The following is an 11848-nucleotide window of genomic DNA, read 5'->3' on the forward strand; positions in this document are numbered from 1 at the left end:
ATACAGTATTGGTCATTTTGTGACTGGTTTATCTCACTTAGCATTATATCTTCAGTGTTCACCCATACTGTAGCATGTTTCAGAATTTCTTTCCTTTTTAAAGCTGAATAATTTTCCATTGCATGTATAATATATACCACATTTTGTTTATCTATTCATCAATCAATGGACATTTGGATTGCTTCCACCTCTTAGCTATTGTGAATAATACTGTTATTCTAGATGATTTTAAAGGTGAGTTCTACTAATTTCACAGAAGATCCAAGTATTAATCTTATACAAAATGTTCCAGAAAATAGAGATGCGGGGGGAAAGGAAAGCTGTCTGGGTCATTTTGTGAGACAACTATAATCTTGGTTCTAAAACTAGAAAATAATATGTCCATTTTCTTTATAAATATAGATTTAAAAAATCCTAAATAAAGTATTAGTCAACTGAATTCAACAATGTACTAAAATACGTCATGATCAAGTAGGGTTTAACTGCAAAAGCAAAATTACCATCCAACATTAAAAAATCCTTCAAAGAAATTCACTACCTTTATAGAATTAAGGAGATAAATAATAGAATTATATTATTTTACACAGAAAAATGACTTGATAAAGTTCAATGTTTTCTTATGATGAAAACTAGCCAAACAAGAAGAGTGGGAATTTCCTTAATTTGGTGAAGGTTATGTATCAAATTCTAGAACTAACATTATCTAAAGGAGAAACTAATTCCCATTGAGGTCAGGAAAACAAAGATACTCTCTATTATTACTATTGTTTGAAATAGTAGTGGCGGACCTGGCCAATGCTTTAAGGAAAAAACCAAAACCAAAACCAAAACCAAACAAGAGTATAAGGACTGGAAAGAAAGAGAGAAAATTGTCATTCATTCTAGCAGTCATAATATAAAAAAGGAACCAACAAACTATTATGATTAGTAAGGGTTCAGTAATTATGTCAGATGCAATATCAACTTATAAGACTCAATTGCACTTTTCTACACCAACAGTAACTAACTAGAAAATATAATAAAATATATAGCATAGCCACGAAGTATCTTTTTTTTTTTTTGTAAGTAAAATTTTATTGGAACACAGTCACATACATCCGATTATGTATTGTCTATGGCTGATTTTACACAACAGTAAAGTTGAGTAGACCAGAAGACCCCAAAAGCCTAAAACATTTACTATCTGGCCCTTTATAAGAAAGTTTGCCAATTCCTGACCTAAACTGTTCCATCTCCTAGTGTTCTAGGAGAAGTTTTATTCTCTGGCGACAACCTTCTACTTCACCACTCTCTGCCCTATTAGATCTGCTTTTTTCTACTTCTCCAAGACAACCATTTTTCAATTACCTTCTTTTCTTAGTAAATCTACCATCTTCTGTTAGCATATTTTTCCCTTCTTGGTCACCATCACAATTAATTCTATTCCAAAATTTATTTAACCCAGAAATAAAGCCAGTCACATATGGCCCAATTTCTGCATAGGGTCAATCAAATAATAATAATAATAATAATAATAATAATAATAATAATGATGATGATGATGATGATGATGATGATTTCAACAACAATAGAAAGATATAATTGAAAGAAATGTTAATATTCACTTTGGTTGTAAAGAAAATGTTAAAGTGGCGAGGGAGGAGTGTGCACTTAACGAGTAGGAGAACATTTCAAATCCTATCTTCCTAGCATCACTACTCTCAATATTCCCCCAAATGAATAACAGCTGCTGTGGTAGATGCCTGGACTTCCCTTTCCAGAAGAAGGCACTCATTCCTCCAGCTGCCAGGCTCTCTTTGATAATTGCCCTCAAAGGGAGCTGCCACACTCAAAGTTAAGTCTCCTTTTGGAGAGCATCCCACATCTAATGATAGTTGATATGGAGGTTTGGGCCCCTTTGCCTCAATTAGGGAGGCCATCTAGGTTCCAGAACTCTCCATTAAATTTACTGAGGGCTCTGTTGTGACTATATGACAATTCAATTATTCCCCCTGCCCAAGTCTGCTTCTCTCTCTCCCTTATATGTGTTATTCCTAAGAGCATTCTCCAATAAATTCTTGCAGGCAAAGCTCTGCCTTGGAGCCCACTTCCCAACTTAAGATAGTTCTCTCTTCAAATACTCTTTCTCTCATTCCATTCTCATCACTCAAACAAAGGCTTCCCTGAATCCCAGTCCTTCTAGCTCTTTTTTTTTAAACATCTTTATTGGAGTATAATTGCTTTACAATGGTGTGTTAGTTTCTGCTTTATAACAAAGTGAATCAGCCATACATATACATATGTCTCCACATCCTTCCCTCTTGCGTCTCCCTCCCTCCCACCCTCCCTATCACACCTCTCTAGGTGGTCACAAACCACCTGGCTGATCTCCCTGTGTTATGCGGCTGCTTCCCACTAGCTATCTATCTTACGTTTGGTAGTGTATATATGTCCATGCCACTCTCTCACTTTGTCACAGCTTGCCCTTCCCCCTCCCCATATCCTCAAGTCCATGCTCTAGTAGGTCTGTGTCTTTATTCCCGTCTTACCCCTAGGTAAGTTTTTTCCCTTAGATTCCATATACATGTGTTAGCATACGGTATTTGTTCTTCCCTTTCTGACTTACTTCACTCTGTATGACAGACTCTAGGTCCATCCACCTCACTACAAATAACTCAATTTCGTTTCCTTTTATGGCTGAGTAATATTCCATTGTATATATGTGCCACATCTTCTTTATCCATTCATCTGTTGATGGACACTTAGGTTGCTTCCACATCCTGGTTATTGTAAATAGAGCTGCAATGAACATTGTGGTACATGACTCTTTTTGAATTATGGTTTTCTCAGGGTATATGCCCAGTAGTGGGGTTGCTGGATCGTATGGTAGTTCTATTTTTAGTTTTTTAAGGAACCTCCATACTGTTCTCCATAGTGGCTGTATCAATTTACATTCCCACCAACAGTGCAAGAGGGTTCCCTTTTCTCCACACCCTCTCCAGCATTTATTGTTTCTAGATTTTTTGATGATGGCCATTCTGACCGGTGTGAGATGATATCTCAGTGTACTTTTGATTTGCATTTCTCTAATGATTAATGATGTTGAGCATTCTTTCATGTGTTTGTTGGCAATCTGTATATCTTCTTTGGAGAAATGTCTATTTAGGTCTTCTGGCCATTTTTGGATTGGGTTGTTTGTTTTTTTGTTATTGAGCTGCATGAGCTGCTTGTAAATTTTGGAGATTAATCCTTTGTCTGTTGCTTCATTTGCAAATATTTTCTCCCATTCTGAGGGTTGTCTTTTGGTCTCGTTTATGGTTTCCTTTGCTGTGCAAAAGCTTTTAAGTTTCATTAGGTCCCATTTGTTTATTTTTGTTTTTATTTCCATTTCTCTAGGAGCTGGGTCAAAAAGGATCTTGCTGTGATTTATGTCATAGAGTGTTCTGCCTATGTTTTCCTCTAAGAGTTTGATAGTGTCTGGCCTTACATTTAGGTCTTTAATCCATTTTGAGTTTATTTTTGTGTATGGTGTTAGGGAGTGTTCTAATTTCCTACTTTTACATGTACCTGTCCAGTTTTCCCAGCACCACTTATTGAAGAGGCTGTCTTTCTCCACTGTATATGCTTGCTTCCTTTATCAAAGATAAGGTGACCATATGTGTGTGGGTTTATCTCTGGGCTTTCTATTCTGTTCCATTGATCTATATTTCTGCTTTTGTGCCAGTGCCATACTGTCTTGATTACTGTAGCTTTGTAGTATAGTCTGAAGTCAGGGAGCCTGATTCCTCCAGCTCCATTTTTCGTTCTCAAGATTGCTTTGGCTATTTGGGGTCTTTTGTGTTTCCATACAAACTGTGAAATTTTTTGTTCTAGTTCTGTGAAAAATGCCAGTGGTAGTTTGATAGGGATTGCACTGAATCTGTAGATTGCTTTGGGTAGTAGAGTCATTTTCACAATGTTGATTCTTCCAATCCAACAACATGGTATATCTCTCCATCTATTTGTATCATCTTTAATTTCTTTCATCAGTGTCTTATAATTTTCTGCATACAGGTCTTTTGTCTCCTTAGGTAGGTTTATTCCTAGATATTTTATTCTTTTTGTTGCAATGGTAAATGGGAGTGTTTTCTTAATTTCACTTTCAGATTTTTCATCAGTAGTGTATAGGAATGCAAGAGATTTCTGTGCATTAATTTTGTATCCTGCTACTTTACCAAATTCATTGATTAGCTCTAGTAGTTTTCTGGTAGCATCTTTAGGATTCTCTATGTAGAGTATCATGTCCTCTGCAAACAGTGACAGCTTTACTTCTTCTTTTCCAATTTGGATTCCTTTTATTTCTTTTTCTTCTCTGATTGCTGTGGCTAAAACTTCCAAAACTATGTTGAATAATAGTGGTGAGAGTGGGCAACCTTGTCTTGTTCCCGACCTTAGTGGAAATGGTTTCAGTTTTTCACCATTGAGGACGATGTTGGCTGTGGGTTTGTCATATATGGCCTTTATTATGTTGAGGGAAGTTCCCTCTATGCCTACTTTCTGCAGGCCTTTTATCATGAATGGGTGTTGAATTTTGTCGAAAGCTTTCTCTGCATCTATTGAGATAATCATATGGTTTTTCTCCTTCAGTTTGTTAATATGGTGTATCACATTGATTGATTTATTTGCGTATATTGAAGAATCCTTGCATTCCTGGAATAAACCCCACTTGATCATTGTGTATGATCCTTTTAATGTGCTGCTGGATTCTGTTTGCTGGTATTTTGTTGAGGATTTTTGCATCTATGTTCATCAGTGATATTGACTTGTAGTTTTCTTTCTTTGTGACATCTTTGTCTGGTTTTGGTATCAGGGTGATGGTGGCCTCGTAGAATGAGTTTGGGAGTGTTCCTCCCTCTGCAATATTTTGGAAGAGTTTGAGGAGGATAGGTGTTAGCTCTTCTCTAAATGTTTGATAGAATTCGCCTGTGAAGCCATCTGGTCCTGGGCTTTTGTTTTCACAGTTTCAATTTCAGTGCTTGTGATTGGTCTGTTCATATTTTCTATTTCTTCCTGGTTCAATCTCGGCAGGTTGTGCATTTCTAAGAATTTGTCCATTTTTTCCACGTTGTCCGTTTTATTGGCATAGAATTGTTTGCAGTTATCTCTCATGATCGTTTGTATTTCTGCAGTGTCAACAGTTACTTCTCCTTTTTTATTTCTAATTCTATGGATTTGAGTCTTCTCCCTTTTTTTCTTGATGAGTCTGGCTAATGGTTTATCAATTTTGTTTATCTTCTCAAAGAACCAGCTTTTAGTTTTATTGATCTTTGCTATCGTTTCCTTCATTTCTTTTTCATTTATTTCTGATCTGATCTGTATGATTTCTTTCCTTCTGCTAACTTTGGGGTTTTTTTGTTCTTTCTCTAATTGCTTTAGGTGCAAGGTTAGGTTGTTTATTTGAGATGTTTCCTGTTTCTTTAGGTAGGATTGTACTGCTATAAACTTCCCTCTTAGAACTGCTTTTGCTGCATCCCATCATTTTTTTTTTTTATCTTCTCAAAGAAGCAGCTTTTAATTTTATTGATTTTTGCTATTGTTTTCTTTGTTTCTATTTCATTTATTCTGCTCTGATCTTTATGATTTCTTTCCTTCTGCTAACTTTGGGTTTTCTTTGTTCTTCTTTCTCGAGTTCCTTTAGGTGTAAGGTTAGATTGCTTATTTGAGATTTTTCTTGTTTCTTGAGGTAGGCTTGTATAGCTATAAACTTCCCACTTAGAACTGCTTTTGCTGCATCCCATAGGTTTGGATCGTCGTGTTTTCATTGTCATTTTTCTCTAGGTATTTTTTGATTTCCTCTTTGATTTCTTCAGTGATCTCTTGGTTATTTAGTAACGTATTGTTTAGCCTCCATGTGTTTGTGTTTTTTACATTATTTTTCCTGTAATTCATTTCTAATCTCATAGCGTTGTGGTCAGAAAAGATGTTTGATATGATTTCAGTTTTCTTAAATTTACTGAAGCTTGATTTGTGACCCAAGATGTGATCTATCCTGGAGAATGTTCTGTGCGCACTTGAGAAGAAAGTGTAATCTGCTGTTTTTGGATGGAATGTCCTATAAATATCAATTAAATCTATCTGGTCTATTGTGTCATTTAAAACTTGTGTTTCCTTATTAATTTTCTGTTTGGATGATCTGTCCATTGGTGTAAGTGAGGTGTTAAAGTCCCCCACTATTATTGTGTTACTGTTGATTTCCTCTTTTACAGCTGTTAGCAGTTGCCTTATGTGTTGAGGTGCTCCTATGTTGCGTGCATATATATTTATAATTGTTATATCTTCTTCTTGGATTGATCCCTTGAGCATTATGTAGTGTCCTTCCTTGTCTCTTGTAACATTCTTTATTTTAAAGTCTATTTTATCTGATATGAGTATTGCTACTCCAGCCTTCTTTTGATTTCCATTTGCATGGAATATCTTTTTCCATTCCCTCACTTTCAGTCTGTATGTGTCCCTAGGTCGGAAGTGGGTATCTTGTAGACATCATATATATGGGTCTTGCTTTTGTATCCTTTTAGCAAGCCTGTGTCTTTTGGTTGGAGCATTTAATCCATTCACGTTTAAGGTAATTATTGATATGTATGTTCCTATTACCATTTTCTTAATTGTTTTGGGTTTGTTTTTGTAGGTCCTTCTCTTCTCTTGTGTTTCCCACTTAGAGAAGTTCCTTAGTATTTGTTGTAGAGCTGGCTTGGTGGTGCAGGATTCTCTTAGCTTTTGCTTGTCTGTAAAGCTTTTGATTTCTCCATCGAATCTGAATGAGATCCTTGCCTGGTAGAGTAATCTTGGTTGTAGGTTTTTCCCTTTCATCATTTTAAGTATGTCGTGCCACTCCCTTCTGGCTTGTGGAGTTTCTGCTGAGAAATCAGCTGTTAACCTTATGGGAGTTCCCTTGTATATTATTTGTCATTTTTCCCTTGCTGCTTTCAATAATTTTTCTTTGTCTTTAATTTTTGCCAGTTTGATTACTATGTGTCTCGGCCTGTTTCTCCTTGGGTTTATCCTGTATGGGACTCTCTGCGCTTCCTGGAGTTAAGTGGCTACTTCCTTTCCCATGGTAGGGAAGTTTTCGACTATAATCTCTTCAAATATTTTCTCGGGTCCTTTCTCTCTCTCTTCTCCTTCTGAGACCTCTGTAATGTTAATGTTGTTGCATTTAATGTTGTCCCAGAGGTCTCTTAGGCTGTCTTCATTTCTTTTCATTGTTTTTTCTTCATTCTGTTCCACAGCAGTGAATTCCACCATTCTGTCTTCCAGGTCACTTATCCGTTCTTCTGCCTCAGTTATTCTGCTATTGATTCCTTCTATTGTAGCTTTCATTTCAGTTATTGTATTGTTCATCTCTGTTTGTTTGTTCTTTAATTCGTCTAGGTATTTGTTAAACATTTCTTGCTTCTTCTCGATCTTTGCCTCCATTCTTTTTCCAAGGTCCTGGATCATCTTCATTATCATTATTCTGAATTCTTTTTCTGGAAGGTTGCCTATCTCCACTTCATTTAGTTGTTTTTCTGGGGTTTTATCTTGTTCCTTCATCTGGTACATAGCCCTCAGCCTTTTCATCTTGTCTATCTTTCTGTGAATGTGGTTTTTTTCCCCACAGGCTGCAGGATTGTAGTTCTTCTTGCTTCTGCTCTCTGCCGTCTGGTTGATGAGGCTATCTAAGAGGCTTGTGCAAGTGTCCTGATAGGAGGGACTGGTGGTGGGTAGAGCTGACTGTTGCTCTGGTGGGCAGAGTTCAGTAAAACTTTAATCTGCTAGACTGCTGATGGGTGGGGCTGGGTTCCCTCCCTGTTGGTTGTTTGGCCTAAGGGAATCCACCACTGGAGCCTACCTGGGCTCTTTGGTGGGGCTAATGGTGGACTCTGGGAGGGCTCACGTAAAGGAGTACTTCCCAGAACTTCTGCTGCCAGTGTCCTTGTCCCCATGGTGAGCCATAGCCACCCCCTGCCTCTGCAGGAGACCCTCCAACACTATCAGGTAGGTCTGGTTCAGTCTCCCCTGGGGTTACTGCTTCTTCCCCTGGGTCCTGATGCACACACTACTTTGTGTGTGCCCTCCAAATGTGGAGTCTCTGTTTCCCCCAGTCCTGTCAAAGTCCTGCAATCAAATCCCACTAGCCTTCAAAGTCTGATTCTCTAGGAATTCCTCCTCCCGTTGCCGGACCCCCAGGTTAGGAACCTGACGTGTGGCTCAGAACCTTCACTCCAGTGGGTGGACTTCTGTGGTATAAGTGTTCTGCAGTCTGTGAGTCACCCACGGAGCAGTTAGGGATTTGATTTTACTGTGATTGCGACCCTCCTACCATCTCATTTTGGCTTCTCCTTTGTCTTAGGATGTGGGGTATCTTTTTTGTTGAGTTCCAGTGTCTTCCTGTCAATGATTGTCCAGCAGCTAGTTGTGATTCTGGTGTTCTCGCAAGAGGGAGTGAGAGCATGTCCTTCTACTCCGCCATCTTGGTTCCTAATATAGCCACTCTTTTTAGATTCTTTTCCCATATAAACCAGGTCAGTGGCTATGAAAGATGAGCGGTTGGAGTCCTGTGGATTGTAATTTGAGCATAATTGTATCCAGCTTGATTAACTATTCCTTCAAACTTTAGTAATACAGTAAGAAGTGATATTTAAGAGTTTATTATTTAATATTTGGGTAATATTGATTTCAGTCTGTGTAAAATTTGAAATTTTCCATTTTCGTAAATTTAAACTACCCAATCAGTGGATCTGAGTTGTTATAGACAAATGAAGGGATTTCGAGCTTTTACTTCATATTCAGGACAATTTTTAGTTGGTTGGTACAAAATTCCATGAGTTTGAGATGCTTATTTTTAAGAGAAGGAAGGGTAAAACTATAAGTTCCATGTTTAACTGGTACAAAATAAAATATTAGAATTATAATGGTCAAGATAACTAAAAAGAAATTAACACTAGTCTGTCTCTTTTACCATAAGTCCATTAGAGACGCTTTTTCTTCGTCTTGTATATATTGTAAGTTACTATCTGGAGCATATCACCTTGGTACTTAAAGGGAGTTATGACCCAGTCAATCATTGATGCTGGTCTCACATGTGAAGCATGCATCCAACTGTTCTGCTTCTTTACTTTGACAGTGGTGTGAGCTGTCAACAACCCCTGGTAGGGTCCTCTCCAACATAATGACAATCCAGCCTGCCATTAGAACACTTTACTGCAAACTTTGTCTCCTGGTCTATATTGATGACACTTTCTCATGGGGATTCTTCCATCATCTGGCCACTTGATGGCAGAATGAGCCTAGGGAACAAGCAAACCCTTTATATATCTGATCAGGAGTGTTTTCCATTGTTATCAGGTAAGGGGCTAGACTTAACCTCTAAATTCATAAATCTTCTAAACATTAACTCAATGGGAGAAATATCATGCTTGTTAAAGGGAGTTAATCTTAATTTTCATAGAACCAAGGTAAGGCTGATGGTCACCATAAGCAAGTTGTATAATTTAGCCAAAGAATTTTTAGGGTAAAATTCATTCATTCTACTTGTTCAGGAAACTTGGGATGATAAGGAGTGTGATAAGTATTGGTATTTGTAAGGTTTTATAGAGCCCCTGATATACCATAGAAAAAAATCTTCTATCAGATCCCAGATGTTCAGGAATTCCAAAGATTGGGATGATATAATTCAGTAGGGCTTTGATCACTATTTGGGGATCTGCTTTAGCCAATGGGAATACTTCTGGTCATCCAGACACCATGCATACCATTACTGAACAGTATTTCTTACCTTCTGATGGCAGAAGCTCTACAATGTTCATTTGCTATCAGGTCCTAGATGATGTGGGCCTCAGTGTTTCCTGTAAAAAAATTTTCTAACAATCAGCACATCTTTGTATTATTTACTGAATTATTTGTTACTTATATATTAATGGTATGATTCCAAGATTTTAATTATATTCATATCACTTGAATGATATTGCTGCTTAGATTACATGAAAAGCCATGGATGCATACAATTGGGGTACAGAGGAATAATACCACTGGGTAATCCTATATTTCTATGGTGCTCATTTTACCTCCCCTTGAATCCCAATTTTCCAATTTGAGAAGAGTTGTATAATTCTGAAACTGTGAATAGGAGTTCCTGGATAGAAGTAATGGAACTTCAATTTCCTCAGTCCAAACCTTAGACATTTTTGTGTAAATTCATTTCCTTTTCTAAAGGAAATGTTGTTGTCTGGTATGAGTTCTACAATGAATTACATAAATCTGTATGGGAAATTTCAACGACTCTAATAAATCAGCAATTAATTCCCATGTGATATTTTAGTTCTTATTGATGTTAGAGAGTCTCCATTTTTCCAAATTTGGTCTTTAGTATTCAGGTCCCACACATATATTTACTATCATTATAGATATTCACTTTAAGGCTCGTGGCTAATTCAAAAGCTCACATAATAGCCATGAGTGCTGCTGCTTGGCTGATTTTATGTTTGTGAGAAAGTAAGCCTCTAAAACCTCATGAGGACTGACTATTGCATAAATGCTTTTATATTTCCCTGTGTGTCTCTCACACAAGATCCATTAGTGAACTATATAAGTCAACATTGGGAATAGAAATATCAGATATAGCAGACTGAGGTTGAGTATCTTCTAGAACTGGGAGGCAGTCATGTTCACTGCTTGTTTAGGATCTGGCAATTGAACACCTGGGTTCAAAAAGTTACACCTAGTAATCAAACAGCATGGTATTGGAACAAAAACAGATATATGCATCAGTGGAACAGAATAGAGAGCCCAGAAATAAACCCACACACCTATGGTCAGTTAATCTTCAACAAAGGAGGCAAGAATATGCAATGGAAAAAAGAGAGTCTCTTCAGCAAGTGGTGTTGGGAAAGTTGGAGAGCCACATGTAAATCAAAGAAATTAGAACACTCCCTCACATCATACACAAAAATAAACTCAAAATGGCTTAAAGACTTAAATATAAGACATGATACCATAAAACTCCTAGAAGAGAATATAGGCAAAACATCCTCTGACATAAATTGTAACGATGTTTTCTTAGGTCAGTCTCCCAAGGCAAAAGAAATAAAAGCAAAAATAAACAAATGAGACCTAATCAAACTTTAAAACTTTTGCTCAGCAAAGGAAACCATAAACAAGATGAAAAGACAACTTACGGAATGGGAGAAAATATTTGCAAACGATGTGACCAACAAAGGCTTAATTTCCAAACTATGCAAAGAGGTCATACAGCTCAATATTTAAAAAACCAAACAACCCAATCAAGAAACGGACAGAAGACCTAAGTAGACATTTCTTCAAAGAAGACATACAGATGGCCAACAGGCCCATGAAAAGGTGCTCCAACATCGCTAATTATTAGAGAAATGCAAATCAAAACCTCAATGAGGTGTTACCTCACACCAGTCAGAATGGCTATTATCAAAAAATCTACAAACAATAAATGCTGGAGAGGGTGTGGGGAAAAGAAAGGGAAGCCTCCCACACTGTAGGAATGTAAATTGGTGCAGCCACTATGGAGAACAGCATGCAGATTACTTAAAATATAGAGTTATCATGTGATCCAGCAATCTCACTCCTCGGCATATATCCAGAGAATACTCTAATTCAAAAAGATACATGCACACCAGTGTTCATAGCAGCACTATTTACAATAGCCAAGACATGGAAGCAACCTAAGTGTCCATTGACAGAGGAATGGATAAAGAAGATGTGAAATATATACATACATACATACATACATACATATACATATATACATATATATATATATATATATATATATATATATATATATATATATATATATATATATATATATATATATATATAT

Source organism: Eschrichtius robustus, chromosome 16 (genome assembly GCF_028021215.1).
Source record: "Eschrichtius robustus isolate mEscRob2 chromosome 16, mEscRob2.pri, whole genome shotgun sequence".
Classification (NCBI taxonomy): domain Eukaryota; kingdom Metazoa; phylum Chordata; class Mammalia; order Artiodactyla; family Eschrichtiidae; genus Eschrichtius; species Eschrichtius robustus.